At 51.2% G+C, this 27,563-nt stretch overlaps 1 protein-coding gene across 3 annotated transcripts in view; it reads left to right on the top strand.

Annotated features, from left to right (window-relative positions):
- The first annotated feature begins 380 nt into the window (after positions 1 to 380).
- Positions 381 to 27,563, top strand: part of Antp (homeotic protein antennapedia) — a 211,282-nt gene continuing 184,099 nt past the window's right edge. For 2 of the 3 annotated variants that reach the window (XM_033469158.2, XM_033469156.2), the window contains exon 1: positions 16,250 to 16,549. The gene's annotated coding sequence lies outside the window, so the exon portion shown is untranslated. Of the gene's footprint in view, positions 880 to 16,249; positions 16,550 to 27,563 lie in introns of those variants that run through there. The other variant, XM_033469160.2, reaches the window with a different exon arrangement.

Genomic DNA, 27,563 nt, shown 5'->3' with positions numbered 1-27,563 from the left:
CCGAGCCGAGCGTTCGAGGGGCCGTGGAACCGACGGAGACGAGGCGAGAGGGCGAGATGGCGAGAGAAAGAGAGCGAGAGAGAGAGAGAGAGCGAGAGAGGGCGAGAGAACGCGAGAGCACGAGAGCGCGAGGCCGAAGCGGAGCCGGAGCGGGAGCGGGAGCGGGAGCAAGAGCGGGAAAGAGAGGAACGAAGCGGGTGCCGGCGCGCGAGCGAGAAACCCGGGAATTTCTGGCCGGTTGGACAGGGACGATGAACGCGAAGGAGAGAGGCAGAGAGAGCCACCGGAGGAGAGAGAGAGAGAACGGAGGCAGCGCCGCGTGGCGGTACGAGGTGGGGACTATCGGGCCGTAAACCATCCGCGGTGAACATTTAACTCACGTATTGCCATCCGACAAGTTTGCTTTGGCCCGCGAGAGAGCGTCACCCGAGCGACCGAGCGACCGAGCGTCCGACGTCGAAGCCGAGCCTTCCGCGAAACACGCGAGGAGGTGGACCAGAGGCCCGAGACTTCACGTGGCTGGCTCGAGAATCCGCGTACCGTTCCGCAGCCGCCGATATCCTGCCGTCCGGTGTTCACTCGGGTCCGAAACCTCCGCGATCGTGCGAGTCCGGGTCATCTTCTTTGCATTCAAATTTTCGCGCTTCGAATTTCCACTGGACCCCCACGGCAAAAGATCCTTGGTTCGCGCGAAAGGCTACCTACCCTTCAGCCGGCCTACCCCGCCAGACCCCGGTCCGGACCACAGCCAGCCTCCACGAGACTTCCGGATGCAGCCGCCGGTTCCGGTATGAGACCGCTATCATGAGCTACAAGGAACGGGCGCGGACTAGCATTCCGCAGACGGCTCACCGTTGACTCCCACGACTGGCCGCTACGGTAAGTCCCTTGTTCTTCGTGTACACGCTCAAATAATCGCGACGTGTCGCGGCCATCGCGGACCAGCTTTTCGCGGAACCAGGGAACTGGGGTTCCAGAGTGATCGGATCGGTTCTCCGCGGTCGACGTCGCGAAAAAATAGCCTCCCGCCAAAACGCTGACCCAGTGTGCACATGCTCCACCACCGATGGAGACACGGCCGGTGTCCCCGACGAAAAATCGGGCGCACCTTGGTGATGACTCTTCTTCCCGTGGATCGTTTCCCGGTGCGACGACTCCGTTTCGTCCGCGCAAGAAGACTTCCCCGATGCCGATCGCGATACTCCCGCCGCGCCGGGCAGAGAACGAACGCGTGCACGTGGTTCGCGTGAACGCACGGCATGAAGCGGTTCACCCGCGATCACCGATAACGATATCTCTTTTTTTACCCGGCGCAGCATCGCCGCTCGTATAGATATCAATTACCGAACGAATCTCGGCCGGGCAGCTTACATCAATATTCCCTTGTATCTCGGTCTGTCAAGCCGGTGTTTTACGGCCGGCGTTAATGAAGAACTATAATCCGGGCCGGGACGTGATACGCTTGTAACGCTTCGCGCCACGGTATAATAACATCCCGCGATAAATGTAGCCGTGCTCGCGGACACAGGACTCGTGCCAAATGGTAAATAATCGGTCGCGGGCCTAACAGAGCTCTAGGCATCGTCTTCCCTTGGCCACGGCCAAGGTTGTTTAATCTCCGCGGCCGTTTCTTCGTCCGTGTTTCCTCTTACCGCGAAGACGGTTTCTTGCAGGGTGTTGCACGAGATAACGCCGAGAGAGCCGCCGCCGTTCCTTAAATCACCGGCTAGGTGTCTTCCGTGTTTCCGGCCGTTTAATGCGTTGTTTTGTCACCGGCGATCGATCCCGGCGAACGGGGCTCTGCCTTCGATTTTCCCCGGGAAAACTGGGGGGGAACCCGGCCGAAAATAAAGTGAGTTCGGTATCGCGAGGCCCGGGGGTAAAATAGGTGGTGTGTACCGCACCGACGCCTGACGGGGACCATAAATAAGGATCCGACGGTCGGTGCGGCTGCAGCCAGTGATAAGCGTTCCTTTGCCCCCTCCAGAGCTACCCTCTTTGGACTTCTTCCTCGTCCTCTTCCCGCACGAACGCCTCGTAACCCCTTTCGCCGGCCCGTGCAGCATCCCTTAACAGAGGAACGCGAGCTGCAATCCCGATTCTTTGTTCGGAGTTTGTTCGCCGGGATCGCCGGGATCGATCAGGATATTCGGCAACAGCATCGCGCCACTGGAATTCCCATTCGTTCGAACAATTCGTCCGTGCCCAGGCCCTTCGAGGGCCAGGAATATTTCGGCCACCGGTGCACGGAGACTGCGACTCGAACAGCACTTGCAACTGGATTAAACTACAGTTCCGAATTAATTCGCCGACCCTGTTAAAATGTATACCGCCCCTTTGCAACTGCCGGGAGATGATTGCGCGGCCTCTCACGGCCCCCCGCCGACACACGCCGCGTAATTAGTTTGTCAAAGTGACAACGCGATACTTTTTTCCGCGTCCCTGCGGTGCGATTCCGGGACGCTCTCCTCCGAGGGTCGGGCCGCGCGCCCGTTCCGTCCCGGCGATAACTTACCGGATCAACCGGCGAGAATAATTCCGCACGATTCCACGATCTCGCCTGCGGAATCTCGTCGCAAATTCTCCGGGCCGATATCGCCGCCGCGCGGTCCCGTAAGACGGTTAACTCGGGCGGCCTCTCTGTATCGCCGCAAATATCGTATCGGCGTTCGCGAACGGGGGTTGGAAACGCACGAGGTGCCTGAACGTTTCCCCCCGGCCGTGTAACGTATAGGTGTAGTCGGGTTCCTTCATCCCCCACGGGCAACACGAAGCGACCATTTCTCATATCAGTTTAGCCGACACTTTCGAGAACTTGCTCGCAGAGCCCGGGGCGTCGCGACGTCACCCGATGCCTCCTGCCCTCTGCCTGTCCCTCTGCCCCTCGGTGTACACCACCCTACGGCCCCTGTCCGCCCTTCCCCCCAGCATCCATGGAACGCTTCAAACGGAGCCCGCTGGACGAAATTCGATTTTCACGGGATTTCCAGCTCCCAGTTGTTGTTTGGGCTTCTTCTGACTCCGGTGACGAACTAGACTGCAGTCGGGGTGGTACTAGACCGCGAAGAATTTAAGGTCTGCTCTGCAAATCTTGTAGAATCATCTGCGATTGTTCTTCAGAATAATTCTCCAATAAAGCTTCGCTAGATTGCAAAGATTCGCGCATAGACTAAGGATCTTGCTTGTTATTACAATTATTATTGAGAGAAACGGTAGACGAAAGAAAGTTTCTTCTGAAACCAGCAATTAAAGTAACAACAGCGCCGCTGAGTTCAAGTCGAAGGCTAGGCCCTATCCCGTAGTAAATTGCGAGTATCATTTGCATTGACATCGTGCCCAACTCGTCCGTCGCACGCACGACCGCGTCCTTTTCCCAGAGTTTTCCGTTTGGGCCGCAGCAACCCCTAAAACGCAGCCGCGGGCGAGACGAGATAAGTGATACCTAAAACTTAACAAACCTGAGATGATGAAGGATCTCGCGACCTCTTGGATCAACTCCTGTTGGAGATTGCGAGGGCTTTATCAGAGAGCCACGCAGCCGTTAGCAAAGACTGCACCCTCGGCTGCTGATCAACCCCCCGAGTTCCAGTGTCCCGAAAGCGTGAAGGTTTCTTCGACGACAACCCGTTCGAGTTTTCTGGAATCAAATCTCCAGGACCGCGTCCACGACACGGTTTTACGACGTTCGACCGGTGGCGCCGGTCGTCGATTATGAAAGATAACGTCGATTGTGCGGCGGCAAAAATGCAAATCGCGCGGCCCGTTAATTCGGGAAACGATTCGAATGCACTTTCCGGGCTTTTTCACCGCGATCGCCGGACGTCGGATGAATTTCCCGCCCTCAATAGCGTGCGCGCTCCTGAATCCTCCCCCGAATTGAACACCGCGGACCGCGATGTATATCGGCGTGCCGTGAATCAAGTGTTTTCACAGGTGTTATACGTTATTCAATAAAAAGTAACGGTTTCAAGACACAGTTAAGCCTGATAAATGGCCGGGCAGATAGTATTTTTAAATGGCGGCCGGGGGTGGCGCGGCCGCGTTGCTCGCATAAATTCGTCCGATCTTCCAGTCGGCCGCGAGGTATTCGCGTATTCCTATTGAATTCGATAACTCAAAACCGGGCCACTGTATTTCACGGCGGAACGGCACGAGCTTGCCGCGCGCACTTGCACGTGCTCTTAATTATTCTTGTAAATAATTCAAACACAGCCTATAACTCCCGGTTTTTATCCCGGCGACGATGCGTCTTCGTTGAACGTCTATAATTTCGCCGGGCACGTTGAATCACGCGGAAATCTTCGCTCGGGGAACGGCGGCGAGACGATGCGACACGAGCGGGCTGCTGGCCAGTCCCTCAAAGTGTCGCGGTTCTTTGCCAGGCCGACATTGTGCAGCGGGAAAATTTAAGGATTCATAGATCGTGGAGTGTTTGTCGTGCACGATGATCCCCGAAACGTTACATAGTAACGAGCCGCGGCGGAAGTTTTCAACGTTGCAACGACGCGTCCCGAGCCCGGCAGTTATGGCTGCCGTCGGATCGCAGCACGTGCGGGCTCACGTCGGCTGGTAAATATGGTCGAGCCGCGGCGCGCTGGGAACCGCCTCCTCGGGCCTCCTCGGGCCAGGAAATCGCCGCACGGTGGCGTGGACCATGTTCTTCCGCGGCACGGGCGATATTTCAATTTTATTGCACCGGCTAAATATACTTTTGAATATTTTGTTTGCGGCGCCGATAAACGTAACGCGCGCGGTCCGGCGGAGCCGCATAGCTCGGTTGACAAGCGGTCTCCGGGCTCTTTACCGGTTGATATAATTTCAGCCAAGAAATATGCCCTCGTCCGGCTCGCGCCAGCCTGTTACATAAAGTAAGTAAATTAATGATCGGGTGGTTAAACTGCGAATGTATCACGCGGGCACGGGCGCGGGCGCCCGCGGGGTAGCACGCGGATATTTCGGATTAATGGCCGCCTATTAATTTCCGACGCAGTTTTCAACTCCTCGGCGAGGTGTCTACGATATTTTTCCGCGGGACCGGAGGCGCGCGGAACCGTGCGCCGATCGTAACTCGGCCGATCGGCTCCCGAAAATCGCTGAAATATTGAACGATCGTGTTTCCGCCCTCGGCCGCCGGCCGAGAGCCGAAAGCCGAGAGAGCCCGCAATTAGGTGGAAATTATTCCTTCCGGTGTTGAAAGTATCCGTCTTCGCGGGGGACAGCGCCGTTTCGGCGCCGATTTACAGATCCGCGCGGCCCGCTTAATAATTGAATCCGCCGTCTCGCAATTTCGCGCGCTCACGCGCTCGCGCCGCGAATAAATCCCGAATTAGGGGACATAAATCGCAGCGTGCGCGGCCTCCGCCGCGGCTCAAAAACTGCAACCGGGCCCCGAGTAAACACGCGGCCCGGCGGAGTTTAGCAACAGCGATTCCCCGGGCCGGGCCCCGGAACATTCCTCGCCTCCACCTTGAAATCGCACCGGCACCCCGCATTCTTCACGGATCAACCGAAAAACCGTGTCGCCTACGAGTGACCTTAGCCTTAGCCGAGAAAAAAATATTCAAATCGGTTCGTTTGAAAGTACAATGGATTCCTTTGTGATCGCGGGAACCGAGAATCTTGGTCGTCTCGTTCCGCGGCGAGGTTAGGAGCGGGGGAGGGGACCACGAGGGTGCCGGCCCTCGGGGGTAGCCGGCGAGGGTGCGAAAATGTTTTTGGAGCAAGGTCAGCCGCAATTGCGTCACCTGTACACCCTGCTTCCCGTTCTACCTGGCGAGTTAATGCACGGAAACGACCTTAACCACGGCCGTTCCCATAAATTCGAGCAGTCGTAAAGACGACGACGGCGCGGATGAACAAAAAAACCGTCAAAATGACTCGAGCTAGCCACTTACCGGCCGTAACGGTACAACGATTCGACCTTTTTGCCGGCGAAGGTCACTGCTCCGTCGTTTCCAGAAGCGTGCTTGTCCGGCGACAAGCTTGTTCCCAGGGCAAGAGCGTTCCTCGCGCGATCACGTTTTCGGCGATCGCGACCGCTCGCGAGTCCCGCTGCCTTCCGGTCGTTCGCGCGCGGCAGAAAAAACCCTTTTGCTCTCAACGGACTTTCTTCCGTTATCCTTGATCGATCAGCTCGAAGTTGCATAGACGCCATGAAAATTCTACGGTCGATGGTTGTACAAAAATTCTGTGTCTTCTTCAATACTATTTACGAGTAGATGAACTCCCCGGAATCGGTTCTCTCGCAAGCCTAAAAGCTCGACGAATAATGATGATGGATTTTATGCATTTCTAAGAAAATTGAGATCATCAAATGCAAAACAGCATTCAAAGATTTTAAAATAACCACAGTACTCTCATCGGTTCACTAAAATCATTGAGAAGAGAAATATATGTGGACGTAGCTAATGTACCGTGCATTTATTGCAGACAATTTTTATTTAGCTTAAAAATCCGCGGGCTAACGATAGATAAATATAGCAATTACTTAAAAACGTTCATCGATAAATCATGTAAGTAAAATCATCCGTGGACATTGTCTCAGTGACACTAATTTTCGACTAGTTTCCAAAATGCATTTTTATTGCAATAAATTCGAACAACCTAAATTTTACTAGGATATTTAGAATGCAGAAAATTTAAGCTTCCATTTACTATGATAAATTTTCACTTCCTAATTTCATCGATCAAACTATTTAGATTTCGTAGAAATTTGGGGGTTGATTTTCGGCGCTCTTGACATTCCCTCTCGAAGAAGTCCCCCGATCGTCGCACTGTGTCCACGATACATCAAAGCGAAATTCAGCTAACTGAAAGTCGATCCAACGACTTCGCAGAGAACGATCATGACCCAGGCAGTCGGGGATCCCCGATTCGAAGGACCCAGCATCGCGTCCAGTTCGCAGCGACCCGCTCCATTTGCGTTCGTCAAACGGCGTTCGGAGTTTGACGGACGTCGAAACGGAGGGGCTTACTCCGTGCATCGTCCAGGGGATTATACGGAAAAGCTTAGCGTCCAGTTTCGAGATAACTCGTAAATCACGGGGAGCGTGGGGCCGGCCGGATCGGAAACCGGGCGACGTTTACGCTAAAACGATTAAGTGTACGTCTCGCGTCGATGATTTACGGACGCGGGACGGGAAGAAAACGACGACACCAAGAGCAAAACGAGAGACGGCGAGCAAAGACCGATACCGGACGCCGGACCACGGACGAGTTCGTGGAGAGACGGGGCACGCGAGAGGGGGTTCGAAGAAGGGCGTTTGGAAAACGAAGGGGCGGCGGAGGAGAGAAGGGCCCCGGTCGCGAGTAGATATCGCTTAGCCGTGATCGATTAATGAATTCGACTCGGAGCGGATAAGACACGAAGAAACCACTCTCATTTGTAAGTTGAATTATGACAACGGTCCCCGGGCCGGTCGTTCGTTAAGAGCATTATTTATAAATTCAACGTTAAACGGGGCGGCGGGGGAGGGCGACGGATATGAAAAGTCCCTTCGGCCGTCCTCCTTCGTTGCGAGAGAGATAGATAGAGAGAGAGAGAGAGAGAGAGAGAGAGAGAGAGAGAAAGCGGAGACTGGCCAGAAGAACACGGCCGGGGACGATAATGGACGGTCAACAACGAAGAACCCGGCGATTCCGTTGTTGGTCCGTCGTTTGATTTATAAGTTCAACTCGAGGACGGACAATATTTTTGTCTTAATGCTCGTTTTGTCCGAAACCGTACGTGCCCGGACTGCTGGATGGGGCGCGAGCTGGACATAGGTGGCTGATGATGTCACTCCCTTTACCGTGGCGAAACGAACGAGACGGAGAAACGCCGGAGAGGGAACACACCGTACGAGGCACCGGACATCGGCTACACGGTGCCTAGTTTAAGCCCCGGGGTTGTCGCGATGGCACACAGAGATTACATCGTACACCGCGGAATATACTCAAGGTGTCGCCGACGATTCTTAGCTACACGGAGATTCTTAATAGCTACGCTCCGAGCCGTATGACTCGCCTCTAGCCACGGTCCTCCGTCGCGCCTCCTTTCCACCATCTTCTTTTTTCCCCTTTGAAAAGTAGATCTCAGATTGCGCGAACTGAATCCCCCGATCGCAGGTGCAAAACTGCTTGTCGCGCGTTTGCTTCCTTCAAGGTCTACTCCCGTGGAAGACGTTCAGCAGCTTAACGATGGACCTGGAGCATTTTTTCAGTCAGGGTTGCAATCTGTAAAGTCGCGCGACCAGGACAAAAAGCATAAAAACCGAGGACTTTTCCGGCTGAAAACCGGACACTTGTGACTGCTTTTTAAATTGGATACCGCACGGAAAAGTTTCGTTAATTTATAAGTTAACAAAACAATTATGGAATAAAAGTAAGATATATAATTGTATGCAATAAGTATTTCCTTTGAGATCAGACACGCGTGTGCTATAAAAAATGCAAGGCGAGTGAACAAGATAAACAGAGAAAGTTATAGAACTGATTATTCCATTACATGATCTTGATATTTCTGAGTTTTATTAACATAGAGCAGAAATAAAATTAATCTGTAAATTACTTTTTCTTGTTCAAATCATTAACAAGGATATATCTGTAATTATAATTATCCTGGATCTTTAAAGAAAATCTCCCTGGACGCACTAAAAACTAGGCCAAATCCGCGGGAATTCAGACGGATGACAACCATAGGTGCAACCAGTGCAATCCCCATTTGATCGACCAAAAAATGAATACACATTGTCCATGCAATAAACACATCGCGGTTATTATCACTGTCATAGGAATATTAACCAGACTTGCTAAATGAGCTTCCAAGATGACGCCCGCAACTAAAGAATACACTCTAAAAGAGTACGTATTAATTGCACATCTATCGTGGCTTTCTTGCATGCAATCTCACCGGCAGGAATAGCAGTGCGTTATCTAGTAGGCGCGCTTAATTGCGTTAGTTATCGTCGACTGTATTCTTCGCAGGCTTATCTCGGCCGGCGACTGAAAAATCGCTCGACCGTGATTGATGGCTGCGACGGTGGGTTGGCGTTCAGATTAAATAAGAGGATAACAAATTACGTCATCGTGTACGATTTAAGAAACAAAGAGCCCGCCGGTACAATGTAATCGTCGACGGGCCTGCGGAAGAATTCGCGAAAAAAAAGGAAGAAGAGAAACGAAAAAAAAAAAATACAGATCGAATCGGAGCTCGGCGATAGGATTCGTTACAAGCTCACGAACACAGGCAACGGCTCGCTTACACAACGTTAAACATCTGTTCCGGCGATTCGGCCGGGTATCGTAGCGTCCGCATTAATTGATACCGCGGGAAACAGAGCGTGTCCGATTAATTGCGCGCCGTTACGAAAAAGTAATGTGTCTTTTTCATATATATTGGTAAAAAGAGAGCGCGGAAGAGTGAGAAAGAGAGAGTGAGAGAGTGAGAGAGTGAGAGAGAAGAGACAGCGGCGCGCGTACGAGTTCCAAATATCAACAGAAACGCGCGCCGTAGATCCGTTCAGGTTTCAGATAGGATCGCGAGCGATTAACGCGAGCAATTAAAGCGCGCATCGCTCGCTGCGCGGATACGCGATAAATTACCGAGATGTAGACAAAACAATTTGTTGGGCATTAATAATTAGCGGTTCGTTAGCAGCCGCCGGGGGTGCACCAAAGCGGATCCTCTTCGATCTGGGAAACTTCTGCCACCGGTGAAGGAACGTCGTTGTTTTGAAAGTCGTATTGCGCAACGGAACGCAAAGAGAAAGAGCCTCTAATTAGAATTGTTCCACTGATAGCGTCCACGCAGGGCGCCGAAGGAGCACGTGGCCCGAGCAGAAAGGCCCCTTATCGGCGACCTGCGTCGCGTGGTACCTGGCTACCATGGAAATATTGCGTTTTGCATACGGCTTTCGTTGCGCAGGACGATGGGACACTCGTCCGATTAACATGAGACCACCGAAACACCTGTGCGCCTCCATTCTCCCTCTCTGTCGCGAATAATTATCCGGCTCGCCCGCTAAGATGCTCGATAAGCCCTTTAGTGCAGGCTCCACTTGTCTCTTGGAAATGCTCGGCCAATTCTTCTCAATATCATTTATATTAACATTTATCGCTTCCAAGTGCGTGCACGCAGCTGGCCGTACTCCCGAGTGCACGCTTTTCTCCTTGATAAAACCTTGGAATAATTATTTTCTGAATAGTTAATTCTTTAACCCTTAACTATGCATTTGTGACGATCGTAGAATTGTTAGAAAAATTGTATAAAAAGAAATATATATAATAAATTAAGAAACTAATTCTGATATTTTATTTGACACATTTATGTTAAGAATAATGCTATGAACACATCAGCGGTTCGTGAGACGCAAGTTTTAACCCTTTGCAGTCGAGTGGTGACTTTAATGCGCCGTAAAAAATTGTGATATTACGTTTCAAAATAATTTCAACGTTATCAAATTTGTTTATGCACCAGATTATATAAACTGGAAATACTGTAGGTAAAAAAAAAATCTATTTTACATTTCGAGTGAAAATGGCTCCGATTGCAAAGGGACAAAGGGTTAAAAAATTCAAAAAAAAGAAAAAATACAAAATGCAGAAGTAACTTTCGGTGACTTTCGCGAATATTAATTCGAGCATATCGTAATGAAATATTTAGATACAGAATGCTACCGGTGCTTGTTACCTTGTGGGTCCGAGTCGATGATATGCAACGAGAACGTACCGGCTGACGGGCCATCGTACAGAAAGTTCAAGGAAGATTTATTCGATCGGATCTGTCCGAAGTTGTATCCCAGCACTCGAACTCTATTCGAGTGGCTCGATAAGATTGATATTTTAACCGAGCACTAATTCATCCGCGGCGCGATACTGTTGCGAGCACAGCGGCTCGAGAAACTCGAGTGCATCGAGATTGAAGCCTGGATAAAGTACATTTTGCGAGAGGGAAGCGCTCGGTCGCTGGAGAATCTTGAAATTTGAGCCGGACGCTCGATCATTCGAGTGACACGCCGAGTGGTTAATAAACGTTCCCGTAAACTGATACACCCGCGAGCCCGCGATTTCAAATTTCAGCCGAACATCGTTAATTGATGCTCGATCGCGTCGGCGATCAACTTTCGTTTTCAGATGGCGCGAAGGCAAATTCGAGAAACGCCGTTAAGGAGAACGATCGAAATTATTTGCACGCCGTAAGCGCCAACTCCTGGTAACACCGCGGCTAAAATGACACGCAGATCGAGATTCGGGAGCAATTTGCACGCTGATCGGTGCATGATCGTACGAGATTTCCATACCTTTCCCGGTATCCGATATTTCCTTAATGAGCAATTAATGGGTGGTTTCGAACGACCACTTCATATTCGACGTTCATTGAGTCATAAAACCCGATAATGATCGTTAAACCTGACGATCTTGTACAGACTCGGGGACCGGCTCAGGGACTTGGTCGCGGGATCATTTTTCTCCATTAGGAGCCGGGTAAATTATGCGGCTACCCCATTACAGTGATAAGGGGAAAAAAGGACAGGAACGTCGGCGAAGAAGTGGCGGAATTAGCTTATAAGAAAGTAAACTAGTGTTTACGCCTTCGGGTCCGCGGTCCCGGTCACACGCACGGGGACCGCACACCGTAAACGTTTCCTATGTGCATGGCAGGTGTTACTGTTTATGGGAATCCCCAGGAACAGCTTATCCGATGAGGGAGCCTCCGATAAGGAGGATAGCGGTTAGCATTCGCTTAACCCGGTTCTAATTATGGTATTCCCATTCCGTGTATTATATTGCGCGCGTAGACGGCGTGCACCATAATGGACGGGGCAAATGACGAGAAAATTAGTCCCCGCAAAAAAACAGGCCGGCAATCGAGCGAGCCAGTGATGCGGGACACCGCTTGCTGGTCCCCGTGTGCATCAATAACATCATCGTAACGCGACGTCGTAAATTTCCACGGCTAAAAACGCCATTAAAACGCGATGAATCGGCCATTCACGTTCTACCGTCGCCTTCATTAATTCGCGAACGTATACATTGTTCCTTTAAGCCGTGCCCTCTCTTTTCCTACGGCGCGACGTGTCGGCGTTGCCTTCTCGATACTTTCGTCGCGCGATCTTCTAATAACGCGTTCCACATTTGCATTTTTCGCGGGCGTGCGAGCGAGCGAGCGAGATTATACTAAACCGCGCGTCAATTAGTCGAGCTATTAAGGCACTTGACTGACTTACCAACCGCTCCGTCGCCTCTGGTCATTACTGGCAATTATCGTAACGCCTGTAAGCACGGAATCGGGACGTTAGTTTGTCGAATTAATGGGGAACGTAATTGGTTGGAATAAGTTCGAGCGCGTTTAAGCGCGGAGCACAGCCTCTGCGATATTCCATCGGCCGCTTCTTCTTTCCTCTTGCGTGTATTCAGGAAAAGAAACTGGTTTCTCGGCGATCGTCCGCTTTGCGCGGTCGCTCGGCCGATCGTGATGATACGCGCGGAATCATAGTCCGATCGTAGACAAATGGAAACTGAGATAAGGTTCGCGCACCCGAGGTAGAACAGGTAAATGTGCACGAAATGCGAAATAAAACTACGACATATATATATATATATATATATATATATATATAACTCGAGCTAGCACGCGGTTAAAAAAGGGGGAGTGGACAATTCGTCGGCTGGACGGAGGAAACAATTCGGAGTCGGGCGTGTAACAAGTGCTTCGCCTCGCGAGGATCGGTGCTCGCGCTCCGCGAGCGCGATCTCGTTATTGTCGCGAGTGAGTAATTCCCGGGCACTCAGTATGCACGTACATATACAATGCGTATATAGATATATATATGTATATACATATATATGTATATATGTATATATATATACATTATATATGTCCCTTACAATAATTACTCCGCTACCCGGTTACGTAGAGCCGCACGAGTGACCATGATAAAACGAGAAACTGGTTCGAGGTCCACGCATGCGATAGAGCCGTTAACGATAAATCGAAATGCGCGGAGCCGGGACGGTGGAAGACGACGACGTGGTTCGGGATACCTACGGGGCTACACCTACACGCTCCGAATGCGAGGTTCGCTCGTGTGCGTGCCCACATATCGATATCTTTCCCTCCCGGGGGAGCAGCAGGGATCTTCTCCGTTCGGCTCGCGTCACTCGGATTCACGTATCCCTCTCCCTCTGCCCCCTTCTGCCACCCTCCCCGGGTTTCACTCTCCCTCGAACCACCTTAATTAAGCGTTTAAGAGATGAAACTGGTTCCCGATGCTCTTCTTCCTCCTTCTCGTTGTTCTTTCGCCGCGCGCATATGCTTACGGCGCGGCGCACAGCTGTTGCGCCGCGGAGAAGAGTTAAGTTGTCGGACTTTTGAGGAGGCGACCCGGCGTTTCGATTGTCTTCGAAATTAATTAAACGTTTCCACCGTGGACGGCCGCGGCCCTTTGCCTCGTCTAGTCCGCCGACAATGGGAACACGCCGGGAAGCGCGAGCTTTCGAAAACTGATGCCTGCCGATCACCGGGCGTCTTCGGGCCTCTTCTGCGAGCAAGAGGAACCAGCTGGAAAATCCATAATCGAGAAACTTCCGTGAAAATCTCGCCACTTTCGAGACGGCTGTTCACAATAGACTCGCGGTGCTACTACTATTGTCTTCGAAAAAGTCAGCTCCGCGCACGTAACGCGGCCCGGTGATAGCACAAAGGCACGTTCGCGTGCGAGACAGTTGGAACTTAGGGCGCAGCGGTTCGAAGACGGATAATAGCTCGGGGAACTCCGGCCAGACTGATCCGGGTGAAAGTTGTTAGGGGAAAAACGGTGCAATTCAGGGTAACGAGTGTTAACGACTGCGGGTGTCTCCACCCACCAGAAGGATTCCGGGGCACACTAAAATCACAGCTCGCGCCTCCCGCCTTCCCCGGAGCGTCAATGACGGCTTTCATGATCTCTCCTACACACGGCCGCACTTGCTGAAAGTGATTTATAGCAGGATTATACGACAAAACGATCGCGATAGACCGTTCCTGGGTGCGCGTACCCGCGACTATCGAGGGAATACTGATACCCGCGATCCGCAACAGCCGGCCGGCCGGCCGCTTACGCGTTGAATCAAAACGTGTAACGGCACTCCGCGGCTGCATACACACCTCGTTCTTATATAAAGTGTTCCCGTTGTTAAGCACGATTTACCGTAAATTCTAGAGATTTTATCGATCCGTGTCCCCTACCGGGCGGCGTCGGTGGCCGTGCTCAACGCGTCGGAATGCCGGCCGAACGACCTGTTATCTGCGGCCAGAAGACAATCCTCTGTGATCGCTTCATTTCCGTCGCCGTTCGAAAGGCGAACCGGAGGGAAACGCGCCGGGCGACGCGCGGCAGTCACCGCGCGATCGGTAATTTCGCTCCGCGAACGGGCTCGTTATCGGGACCTTGAATCCACGATCGAAAATTGAATATATAGCTCGGGGTTTCTTAATCGATGGACGCCGTCCCTCGGTCGGCCAGTACGCGCATAAATGCATCGTGCCGGCGTGCATGTGCGTTTTGCATTTCTGAAATGCGCTCGCGTATGTCGCAAGCGGCAGCGCCTACTTCCACAGAAGGTTTTTATCCGGCTTTCTTTTTTACGGGCCGCGTGGCTGTTTTACCCCTGAGCTATGCGGCTCGGTGCAGCCACGGTGGACAGCTCTCTTTGCTTCGCTAATCGATGAGAATGTTCGGCGCAGCGCGCTGCTCGTTTTAGTCGGCGCGATTGACACGTTGCGCAGCTATTTTCGGTATGCCGGTGGAAATTCGCGGATCGGCAGGCAGGTCTTGTGGGACTTGCGCTGCGTTTGGAAGCCAGTGATATCGAGAGAGAGAGAGAGAGAGAGAGAGAGAGAGAGAGAGACCGTTGGTCCCGTTTTTTGTTAGGGAACGGAGGCAGTGATTGGTGAAGTGGCCGGGAAAGGCGACTTCTTTGCAACCGTCGCGAACCTCATCTGTCGTATCGTTCGGTAACCAGCGAACGGGAATCAAAAACAAGCGGTATCGTAACGGATCTAATGAAGACGTTGATGCAGAGCTCGCCGTGGTGCGTTTGGCAATATTTGAAAAGAGAACGATACGGCGAGGCCGGGAATGCTCGGCTTTACGAGGCAGAAAAACCGAAAGTACTCGGAGGTGGATGCTACAGTTACCCAGCTATAGCAAGGTGCGCTATAGCAGGACGACGCGAAGCGGCCGCTCAAGGCCACTACATAGCCATAGCTACTCCGATTTTCGTCCCCCGTTTCAAGGCCTCGAACTTTCCCAAATCAGCTGCTAGAACAAGATAGACCCCGCCGCGAGGATAATGCATGGAAAATACTAATTACAAAATGAATTGTTCTGAAATCGACACAGAAGGAGTTCTACCGCGATTTTTCCTCGAACGTTTCGAAACCAGCTACCAGGATAAAGTGCACTCTATCAAGATAATAGGCAGGAAAAATGCTAATTAGAAGATGGAAATCGTTTTCAAGCCTTCGCAGTTACACTTCCAATGTGGAACGCGTATGTTATGCTCGGTCGCTCGGACCCAGTTTTCAAACAACTACCGCTCGAAATCTGGCAATACCAATGAGACCAAAAAAATTCAGAATGTAATTTGAATATTCTGGAACACCGTCTCCCTCGTTAGAACTCGATATCTCGCTTCCAAGTATGTCGGATTAATCGTTAATTTCACTCTTCTCCCGACAATGTCACTTCTTCGAAAACGAAAAAATAGGACATCTCGACTCAGCGCGACGGCGGAGGGTGAGCCCCGAGAGGGGACCACCTATTTCGATTTCCGCGCCGCGTATCGAGTCCTCGAACGTTACGAAACGAGCTATCAGAGCATGGTAGTCTCCGCCGTGAGAATATATTCAGGAGAATTGCTAATCGAAAGAAAGAAGGCGTTCTTAACCAGAAGAAAATCGGATGACGAAGCTTGCGGGGCTCGGTAGAGGGCAGCTCGTTGTCGAATTGACAACGGGCAGCGGCGATAGGTGAAAAAAAGGGGCGACTCTGCTGCAGGTGAACGAAGCGGGTTCGCTCGGTGGGGATAGGCAGCGAGCCGGGTGTAGGTGTAAAGTGAGCGTGATCGTTCGGTGGATGAGCGCGGGGTACCAAGGGGGAGTGGTCACCGGTTGAAGCCTCGTGCTGACCTATTCCTTTCTGTGCCGCCGCAGTGCATTATGGCCGCTCTGCAAGGCTCTCGGCCACGGCTCCCTCGATCACCATAGACGGCGTGTCCGCGGAGCTGGAGGCGCTCTCGCCTATCGTCCGATGCGTTATCGCGGTGTTCCGCGTGCGGAATCTGTTATCCGGCGGTTCGCGGACTCCGGCTTCGGGTTCGGGTTCGGATTCGGGTTCGTGGTACCAAGGGTCCACGGTGTTTCCTGATGCCGTAGCCAGATCGTTTCTCAGCTCTGTGCTTGTGTGAGTGTGAGCAGCAGTGTGTCAGCTCGTCGAGACTGCGACCGTGGAACGGCGGGAGAAGTTAGCCGGAAGGCGGAGAGGGGACTTGTGTCGTTGCGGCACAATGGGACCACTACTGCAACGCTGTAAGTACCCCGAGGAGCTTACACGTTGATCTCTCTCTCTCTCTCTCTCTCTCTCTCTCTCTCTCTCTCTCTCTCTCTCTATCTATCTCTTTCTCTATCTCTTTCTCTCTCTTTCTTTCTCTGTTCATCTCTTTGTACCTCCTTCTCTCTGCTCTTCCAGCCCGACGCTCGCTACTCCCGCGCTTTCGTTCTTGCGACGCGTCGAGCTTTTGCGGCCGGCTTTGGGTGCCGGCGGTGCCGCTGCAACTCCCAGGATATTTCTGGGATTAAGAATCCTCCCGGTGCCGGACCGGCCACCGGCTCCGTAGCCAGCAGGCTCCCGATCCATGCGAAACCGCGCGCCGGGCGAACGCGAGTCTCCCGCTCGGTTCTCTGCCGACGGCAAACGAAATTCCTCGCGGCGAACGACGACGGTTTCTTTTCGCTGTCGTTGACGGGCTCCGGGTCAGAACCGAGGATTGTGGGACGGCCACCGCGGTCAGTGAAACACGGTACCGTAACTAGCCGATCGAAGTTAGTCGCCGGCGGAACGCCGCGCGAGAGAGCTTAGGAGAATCTAGAGAGACAGACCAACCGGTTCGCGACTTTGGCGGCCGCCATCTTCCCCTCCCCGGTTGTCTCTTTTGCCTCGCGTGAGAACCTGCTCCCTATATAACCACCTTTCTACTCTCTCGGATACTCTGCCCGAGAGTTCCGCTTCGAGCGGGATTCTTTCGCAAATCCGTACCCGCCGGCGACCCCGGAAAATGCTCTCCGAACTTGGGTCGGGTCAGTTGCTATACACTTCTGGGTCGTCGAGCAGGAGGATTGTGCCCTAAGAGGGCTGAATTACCTCTAGATTCGTCGTGTCGCAAGGTGCCGGTCTGCGAGAATATGTTAGGTTATTGTTAGGCTTTTTTTAGTCTTTTATCTTCCGATGATCGTGAAGGATATTTGCAATTGGAAGATCGTAGCGGGAGTTCTGGGGTCTTACGGTGCTCAAGTCCAGCTTTTCAAAGCGCCGCAAGATTTACTGACTCGGTCAACATCGCCTAGAGAAACACTTGTTTAACACGTTAAGCGCCGAACCTGGTTTTTCTTCCCTTCCGTTTAGATCGCGTTATAACATTCTGTGAAATATGCAGATACCGAAAAATGCAAATACCGTGCTTTGATAACACCGATTAAAATTTGCTGACAAGTACTATTTGGATACATTCCCTTCTAATCGCCAAATTATTTAAAATTTATTCATACAGAAGAACATCATTTTTTAGAGTGTCTATCGTCAGTCTCCGGTGACTGACATGGCGCTCAACGTGTTAAACAATGGAGCATGCGCGTGATTGTATGCTCTTCGAACTACAACTGCAAGAAAACGCTATCGAAGCTGGTGAAATGATTTGTAGTGCTCTTGGCGATAATGCTGTATCTCGTTCCACCTGCAAGTATTGGTACAGAAGGTTTCGAGAACAAGATTTTGATCTCCGGGATAAAGAACGATCTGGCGAACCGGAAAGTTTCAAGGACATTTTCGAGCTTTGGAGACACGGAACGCTATCTCTGCCGTGGGATAGGATACTCTCCTACGTGCAGTCTATTCGCCGGACCTGCCACCCACTGGTTATTGCTTGTTCCAATCGCTACGGCACCGTATGTCGGACGGGCACTTCGATCAGATTGAAGATATACAAAAATGAATTCATCACAGCGAAACAGCCTAATTGTTTTAAGTAAGACTTCCGTCAGCTGCCGGGGAGATGTGCAAAGGTAATAAAAAACGAGGGAACTAATTAACTAACGAGGAAACTTCATTCGCTAATCTGTTTGTGTACAAATTTAATTAAACTTTTCATTCGAAAGAAAAAGATTGGAATTAATTTGTGCATTTAATATTTTATAAGGATTCCGCGAGTAGACTTGTTGAAAGATGTAGCAGTTAGGGTAGCATATTAAGCTAGATGAAGGTTACGATAATTTCACGCGTCTCAACAGTGATCATACTGGTTGATTAACACCCTTAACAATCCTCCATTATAAAATACTGTCGGAACAAGTCGCCGGATCGATTTACAAATTTTAATTGCTCAACTTCTTCTGCGAATCTTTATGCATCCTCAATGAACAAGAAAGATCCCTAAAATATTAAAGATCAAAAATCGACTGCCGCCACATAAATTTGTTAATGAAAGCTAACAAGCTGACGCAACGCGGGAGTCTCGCAGAGCCGGCGAGATAGTTGGAGCAACAGGATCACCGAACGCAGACAAGAAATAGATCATCGAACACCGGAGGAATCGACAGGCAACAGCCGTCATAATTCCCGCGGTGCAAGGATCAGCTTTGATACCAGGAAGATTGCATCTAACGATAGGAACAGCAGTCGCTGACCGAGAGTCGCATTAAAACTAAACGGGTTGCTAATAGCAGCCGATAGATCCGCGGAGTCATAAAGCACGTCGACGATCGAGCGGCGCGGAGACAGCCGGAGGTTGGATTTATGAAATGTTTGACCGTCGCGCAGAGAGGAGGACGAGCTCCTTCGCGTCTGGGATTAGCGGGCGACGCTCGTAGCCGAGGATGAGTTATTGTCTACTTAATTCAATTATACGAGCCGCGGCGTGTTTTAAGATGCGTGCGATTTTTACGCTCCGCGGCCCGTGATGGTACGCGCTTCTGTCTGGCCGGCGTTATAATTCATTCCGGCTCCGCTGTTGCATTAGCGTTTTACATTCCTTCGGGCGAGAAATTAATATTCATTCATCCAGCATTTACCGGCTTGCTAATTTCCTCTTTGTTGCAACGGCCGCGGGAGGAATAGAAAACCGAACGCGTACGACGATCTCTCGCGCGGCCGATACGATCAGGTGAACGGGTCCACGGGATCCTGAATAAAATCCCGGGCCGAAGGTACACGCGCAGGGCTGTCGCCTCTCTCGTCTCCGCCTCGCTCTGCCTCGCTCCTGCGCTCGCTTTGCCTCGCCGTCGGCTCGCCTCGCCGACCGGTCGGAAGAAGGTCAGCTATGAAGCCGAACACCGTTTCCACCGCGTCTCGCGATTATCGTTGCCCCCGTTACGCGATAACAACGCGACCAGAACAACCATAATCCCGGGCTGCCGGGAATCGGCAAGAAAGCTCGCCTCGCCAAAGCGGATTCCAGCGTGTGCCGCACGTACGCGGCCCGTAATTAAAGGTGCGTAACGCGTGCGCGAGTTATTTCGAGCGGAACACGTGTCCTCTCGCGAGCGTCCATCCGTCTCAGGAGCAGACCGAGCCGAGCACACGGATGAGCATCGTCGCCGGGGCGCTGCCAATACTAATGGACTCGTTACGGCAGCTCGCGTTTTTAAGGACTGATTAAGTCAAACAGAAACTCGGGGACTTGCCATTCTAATGAACTTTTTGCCCCGACGAGGAATACTAAGCCCGCGAACGGGACTCCTCGCAGTTCCACGATGCCATTCCTTCGGTGGGTTCGTCTGTGCAGAGTTTGCTGGCGCATTGTTGCGTGTCGGAAATCGGTCGAACAGTTTCGGTTGCCAGATTCTACGGTGTCCGAACGGCGCCCGTTCGCAACCTTTTCAAAGCGCGTCCTGAACATCGAGGCTCGATCGATGCATCCCGTCGATTAAATCGCGGATCGCGAGGATAAAAACTGCGGATCGAGTAGCATGCCTCGGATCGGAAAGATGAACTTTCGAGCAGCGATCGGCTGCGTGGATCGCAGACAAATGGAAGCAAGGAGAAACGAAAAAGTGGCGTCGAGCGTTAAATGTCAAGGATGCCGGGGCGCTCATCCTCTATCTGGGACTCCTTCCGCGTAATGGCGGTTGCATTCGATTTTCCCGTGATTTAACGCGGTCGCGTAGTATCCGGGACACGCGACGGTTAAATTCTCTGGGTATCGGTTATTCTCGGCCGCGCACAGCGGCGAGGAACACGGCGAGCGAGCGAGCGGGCGAGCGGTAATCTGCCGACACATTGGCCTATCGCGGCCGTTCCATAGCCAATCGGGACACGGGGATCATGAGAATCCAGCCGGCATAAATCAGAATGGATGACGAAAGTCTCTCCGCGGCCGGCTGTTCCAGCTAAAGGGATTTTCTAGGTCGCGAGAGTGGAGCGTTACAGGCGGCCAGCCTCGCGTCTTCGTCGCTCGCGGATTTCCATCGCGGCGAAAACATCCCGAGAAAGTACCCGCGAGCGCGCTCGCGCGCGCGCGCGCCCGAGCACCCGATTAAAGTCCCATCGGAGCGTCGCGCGTGCCGCGTTTACGCGCGGATTACCGGCTCCGGGACTTACCGAGGCCGCTCCGTGATTCATGACGCGTTTAATTTGCACGCGCCGCGTTACCTTGCTCTCTCTCGATCGCCACCTTCGCCGAAGTCCGCCTTGCCAGGAGAGGACCCGCCGGATCGGACCGGCTCAGCTGCGGCCGCGATCGAGCCACTTTTACCGTTTCCGCGACACTCTGCCAGAACCCATCTGGCACCGTTCTGTTCCGACACCTCGACGTCTCGCTTAGGAACACGGAGGAGATTCGAGCTGCCGTCGAGGAGATTCGTTGCGCAACCACGACCACCTGAAGAGGCTCTTCGACCGTTTCGAAACCGTTTGTGCGTTGACTGAAACGTCTGATGCGCGAGGCTCGGGGATTATGATTCGAAGACGCCCCTGTGTTCCGCTGCTGGGAACGTCGAGTGTTTTTTCGCTTCGACCACTTGCGTTACAATCTCTTTCGTAGCTATCTACGTTGATTACTCGCGCTCTATCAGCGAGTTCGTCGCAGCAATTCGAATGCGAAGTGCCCCGATACACGTCGGTTGCTCAAGCTAAAGGACAAAGATGATCGGCGGAGGCAGGACTGCGTTAAACCGGTCTTCGTTTCTAGATTCTCGGAACGAATACAGCGAATCTAATTTATTGCAATAACCGGCGCTCGTTTCATCACGCGGCGACGGGCAAATTGAATGTTCGTCCGATTCCAGGGACGTTTTAAACATTTCGGCACATTTGAATCTCCGTGAAATTCGCTGAAAGTATGCGCGGCTTTTCGACGTGTATCGTTTGGCCTGGCGTAGCCTCGCGAAGCCCAGCTCAGCCCAATTACTTCGGCCCACAATTTGTCGATTGCCTCCATCCGACTCCGCTACCCGAGTCTATCAGTATTCGGTTCGAGTACTACCGGGTTAATTGTGCCCGCTTTTTTTTAAACGTAATTTGTTTAATACATTGTTGCCAAGAGTAACGGACGAGCACACCTGTCTACGGACTTTTAAAAACACGGTTACCTCCATCTTAATTACGTCATACTGCGAGCTCTCCTCGGCTTCTTCTCCTGCCTCGTCGGACTTTGAATTAACCATAATAGCAGCCTTGATAATGAATTTCAGACAAATTACCTAGTTTTTGCCCACATTCGATGGACTCCTGTTTGCATTTTTATTATCGGCTACATACAGTGTGCTGTGCACCTTGTCAATAAATATACATAATAATATTCGGCTGCGTAGTTTGTAAGCCGAGTAGTAAAGTAAATTCGCCTTAATTGATAACCGATCGTCAGCAACTATAAAAACGAGCCGCAGGGCTGGAATAATCGTATCTCCGTTTCCCAAATTTTCCATTTCCGTTTCCAAGCTGAGGGTCAATTAGGGAGAATTTATTGTACTCAGCTTTCGTTTCTCTGCCATGACGAGAGTGTCAATGATGGAATTAGCGCGAGTTATCGCGGCATCTCGTGCAATTCTGTGTATTTAACACTAGATTTACGGAGCATTAACCCTTTGCACTCGAGTGGTGAGTCTGATTATTGTATCACGTTCTAACACCACTTTTATATCATCGAAGTTTAGATTATAAATATTATTAAAAGCATAACTGTTCTATAAATCAGGAGACTCAATTTCGTATGCATAAAATGCACTTTGTCATATAAAATGGAATTACTGTAAGTGAAAAAAATTATTTTAGATTTACTGTTAAAATGGCTTCGAGTGCAAAGGGTTAAAAGCGGCAGTTTTATACTATTTCATAAAAATAACAATGAGACATTTATTTTGATGTTCAACGAATATTATCGTAATATTTATCACAAGTAACGCATATATTGACTAAATAACTCGTAAATGCATCAAGTTCAGTTCTCTAATACAGACACATCCTGTTAAATGAATCAGCGTCCAAGAATTCATTTAACCCAACAGTTAACCCTTCGCACATATGCACCCAGCGATTCTTTCAATCTTGTACATCCGACACGAAACCGTTTGATTCCGATTTAGCGTAGACGAACAATTAAGGTAGCAACTTGATCGTCCGACATGAAACGTCTCTAGAAAGTCTTCTCTCTCTAAATTCCGTTTTTTCGACAAATCCGACCCCGACTCGCCAACGTAGCCCACACTATGCACAGTATCACAGCGATGTTTCAACTTGGAGTATTCCCCAACCAAACGGTTCAAATCCTGTAGACATTGGATACTATATTGGAGACATAATCAAGCTAGCCTATATCACAGCCTCCGCAGTCCAACTGGCTTCTGGTGGTATCGCCTCGTGTTCACATTGTCCCCAAAGCAACATATTAGCGGCTGAGTCCTCGGCCAACAAGACAAGCGCGGCGCAGAAGCCTCTTATCCCTAATCAAACAACTTCAACTCCGCCGAGCCAACAGTGCTCGACCAATTATGTACTTCTAGCCCATCCCCGATAACCAATCCGCGAGGCACGGCAAAGAGTCCACAAGTAGCCGGAGAGCGTAGCCAGCTGCCGGTATCGGATCGCGGGAACACGCGTAACACCCAGTCGGAGTGGTATCGGAGCAATTACACAGGGTCGCTCGCAGATCATTCTTCCCCGGACATTCTAATAACCAGTCTGCGTACTCGTGTAACGCAGGCCGGGCCAGAGAAGAGGCAGGTAACACAGCGCGCCGCGTCCACCTGTCCGCGATCGAGCGAGGGACGAATATTAACCGCATCCCGGCCGGGACGGTGTGTATCAGCCGGGCGAGAGATTATTCGCGAGGTTGGCACACGTGTGCCGTGCAAGACGACCGGGACGGCCGAAGCGGAATCGGAATCGAGGCGGAGAGGCGCGGCGCGGCGCGGTGCGGCGAGTTTTCAGGCCGCGCGGTTAGGCTATGTTCACCTGCCCGGGAGGATCGGCGCTGGGACCGGGCCCCGTAACCGGCTCGGCAGCATGTCACCCTCATGCGCGGGTGACTCTATGCCTGGTTCCTTTTACTCCGCAGTCTTGTCACGCCTTCCCTTCCATGCCCGCCGAGGAGGATACGCCGGACTGGCAAGAGGATCGGCCGAGCACGCTCCGGATCCTCGAGAGGACCGCTCCTCGCAACACCGGCCGTTGCCGTTGCCGATGCCGTCGCTGTTGCTGCAACTGCGGGGCATTTTTCGCGGCCGCGGGGAATCTCACGCAGCTCTAAGGCCGCCGACTGATAAGGCAACATCCCGGATACGTTCCATCCGCGGACGATTTTTTTCACGCGGATCCAGCGCGAGTAACTGAGCCTAACGGGACCGCTTTTAGAGCCGAGCGCGCCGCCTCGCGCCGCGCGGTCGTTATAGTTATCTGGATGTTGGCCGGCCCGGCCGGCCTTTACCGCCGATTGTGTTTCATTTGTTGCCATTTTCCTGGACCGCGTTAGGCTTGCTATCTGGCCGTTCGTGCTGGCGTTGGTTTTGCTTCGACGCGGTTGTTTTAGCAACGCGGTGACATTTTTGGCCGACCGAAATGGCGAATTGGGTCTTCGCTTTCTTATTGGGGGATACGATGTGATGCTGCAATGATACGATTCGTTGGGACTGCTGGAGGCATTGGAGTTAGCATTGCACTCTTTATATGTGCTAGATGCGAAGAGAACATCTATGATGTAGTAGGAATGATTAGAATTTTTGGATTTAGGATTGCAGAGCTGGTTGGTTTGCTTTCGGGTGTAATTAACTTCATATGAATATTTATATTTATACAGAAATATTTTCGTTCAGAAATAAACAAAATAAAAGAATGAACAAAAATTTAACTTCATATTTATTGAATCGGACATAATAAATTGTTATATCCTCTTATGCTGTTTCTTCTTGAATAAAAGAATTTGATACAACTGGTTGGATAAATACAAAGTTAATTAGACACGAAAACAAACTAAAGGCACAATTGGTCACTCCGCAGTAATCGGCTCTACTAACCTATTGGAACTTTTAGTAAGATTCAACAATTCGGCAGGAATTGTGCTTTCGCGTGACAGACGACTTCAGTATTGCAAACCGCGAATGCATCCGTGATAGGAAAGTAGATATAAACAACGATCGATTAACATTCAGTTTGCAGAGCTGCTTTGACACACCATTCGCGTACGCAGCTTCAAGAAAACAATGTATTACACTACGGTGTTAATGTTTTCCGCAGGACACACCTAATTGCTTACATAAAGCGAGAAGGATTAATGCCACGATGGCTGAGTATGGCAATGGGCGGGTCAAAGTGATGCATCATTAGGTGGGCGCGAGTTAAGAATCAAAATGGTGGACGGTGCTATCTATAGCCGCAGAAAACGAACACGTTAGTTATCTCTGTTTGATCGAATCGATACAAAACAACCCCCTCCAATACAGCTGATCGTACAGCTACCAACCTAACGAGCACACGCGTATACACCGATTATATCATTCAATATTCTTATCGCTCTTAATCGAGACTATGTTGTCCGCGAATTCCGATCCACCTAAATCAAACTTTCCTACAAATCAGATCGAATTCTCAGCTATCCGATCGAACGAAGCGATCGATAACGATTCAGAAAATTCCACGCAGATAATTGTCACAACAATCGATTATGTACATAATGCCCGACGTTCGCCTTGTTCCTCGGTAGCGTTCGTTCCGAGGCGCCATAATTTTCGCGAACGCGAAGGCCACGAGGTAAAAAAGGCAATCTGAGAAGCACGTCGGAGCAATTGCTCACGATCTCTCGTCGCCGGCGGATAAACCGCGCGGCGACCGCGACGCGGTTATAATTATCCTTTATTTAATTGCGTCCTGCTGCCCCCATGTCGCGTGAGAAACGTCGTATTTTTTCCTCGGCGTGGCCACGGGGGCAGGAAATATGGCACGCTATTTATGACCGTGCGCCGTGTCCGCGGCCGAGGCGAGCGTCTTCCGCGCGGCCGGACGGCCGGATGCGCGGCAGCTCGCACGAAGCCGCCGGAGTTCGCGCTCCGAAAACCGCGATATATCAACGCTCCTCCGAGGATAACGCGGAGACGAATATTGGCCTACGGGCCTCGCGATTAAATATCGCCCGACGTCACCGACAAAGCCCAGGGTCGTTGGACCTCCGTTCGCTAAAATAGGTTTCGTCATCGATTCGATATTTATGCGGCTGTCCGCCGGCGAGATCGACGATTGCTGCAATACTGTCCGAAAACTCGATTCCAATAGGATCAACGGCAACTTCGGATTCGGACCTTCTGACGAAGCGAACAGCCTGAATTTATCGTAGTCATTAGAAAGCAATTTTTGTGCGGAGGCAGTATTGCGTTAGTTAATGCGGCACGAGTGATAGGCAGACTGTCAGGCTGCTAAACGATGTCTCGGTAATGGACCTAGGATGCGAATTTCGATGGAATTAGTCTGTTAGAATCGACCTGTGAAGTAGTAACAGTAGGAACGACGGAGGTGTTTCAAGCTGTTGGATTCTTCAATTCGATTCGATAAGGTTGAGCAGGGTTCTGCTAGAAATCTGTTCTCCAGGCGTGACTGTCGTTGCTGTTAACCAGTTAGCTGTTGCAATCTCTTTCAGAAGTGTGCAAGTTGCTGCAATTATACTGTACACGTTTGAGTTTCTACATGTTTCGTTTAAATGCAACACTTTCATGAAATGTACAATTTAATAAAGAATTTCTAAGTATATACTCGCCATGGAGAAATGGCAATATTTTGTCTTACGGCGAGTATACTCCTCGAAAACGGCTAACTGATCAAAGCGTTTAACACACCAATGGAACTCCTACACACTCTAGACTCTAGAGCACAGAGTAAGAAGATGGATTTTTCAGCAAAATTCAGCAACAACTTCGCCGTTCATGCATGACAAACAAAACAAAGTGTTAGATACTAGCTGACATAACCTACCCTCGAGTCCATAAATCTGACAAACCTCATAGAATCCTTGACCGGGGACAAGAGGCATCATGGTTCCCATCGGACTGCCAGGAAGATTCGCTGGAGATATTGAAAGAGTTTAATTGATTTCACGGGAAGACACGAATGGCCGGCGATAAAATCGCGCGACCGTCCTGTCCCATTCCGGCAGGTTTGGTCAAATTGGTTTTTGCCGTAGTTTCGGCCGGCGGCGTTGATCAACGGCTCCGCATACATTGTGAATTAATCTAGCTTAATTGGAACGATTGGATAATATCTCGGCGCGCACGGCTGTCGGTCTTTTCCCCATTTATGGGACAACGTATTTAGAAATTACGCACTAAAGCATTCACGTGGAGGATCGCGCGTCCGCTCGCCGATTCGCTCGCTCGTTCGCTCGCTCGGGCGCGGAGAGCACACGCGTACCGGTTCCATAACGAGGATTACTTCATCCTCCTTGTCCTTCGGCGGCTAGCCACCGAACTCTCCGGCATCGGAGCCCGCTCGCCTGGCACAACCTGCTGCTGCCTATTGGAAAATAATCGAATGCCTCGGATTCGTTCGCGACGCGTCATCGATCAAGGTGCACGCGCTCCTCTGCGATGCGGTCAACGAAACCGTGATACATCGACGAAAGAATGAAAGAAGTAACGCCCCGGTTGATGCGGCCGCGTGTTTACCGGCCGCCTAATTTATACGCGTTCGAGCTTTCAACCCCTTAATCTTCGCGCCCGTGTCCGACACGTCCGGCTACCAGCCCGGACGATTTATTCGCCGGCACTTTGACTTGGAAAGTATACTTTATGCTATTAGCTCTGTCCGCCGGACAATCATCTATTCGCGACTTCTCCGCGGTGAAGTTGCTCGAGC

Source organism: Megalopta genalis, chromosome 5 (assembly GCF_051020955.1).
Source record: "Megalopta genalis isolate 19385.01 chromosome 5, iyMegGena1_principal, whole genome shotgun sequence".
NCBI lineage: Eukaryota > Metazoa > Arthropoda > Insecta > Hymenoptera > Halictidae > Megalopta > Megalopta genalis.
The sequence above is the reverse complement of the archived record's forward strand: the minus strand, read 5'-3'. Positions and strand labels throughout refer to the sequence as shown.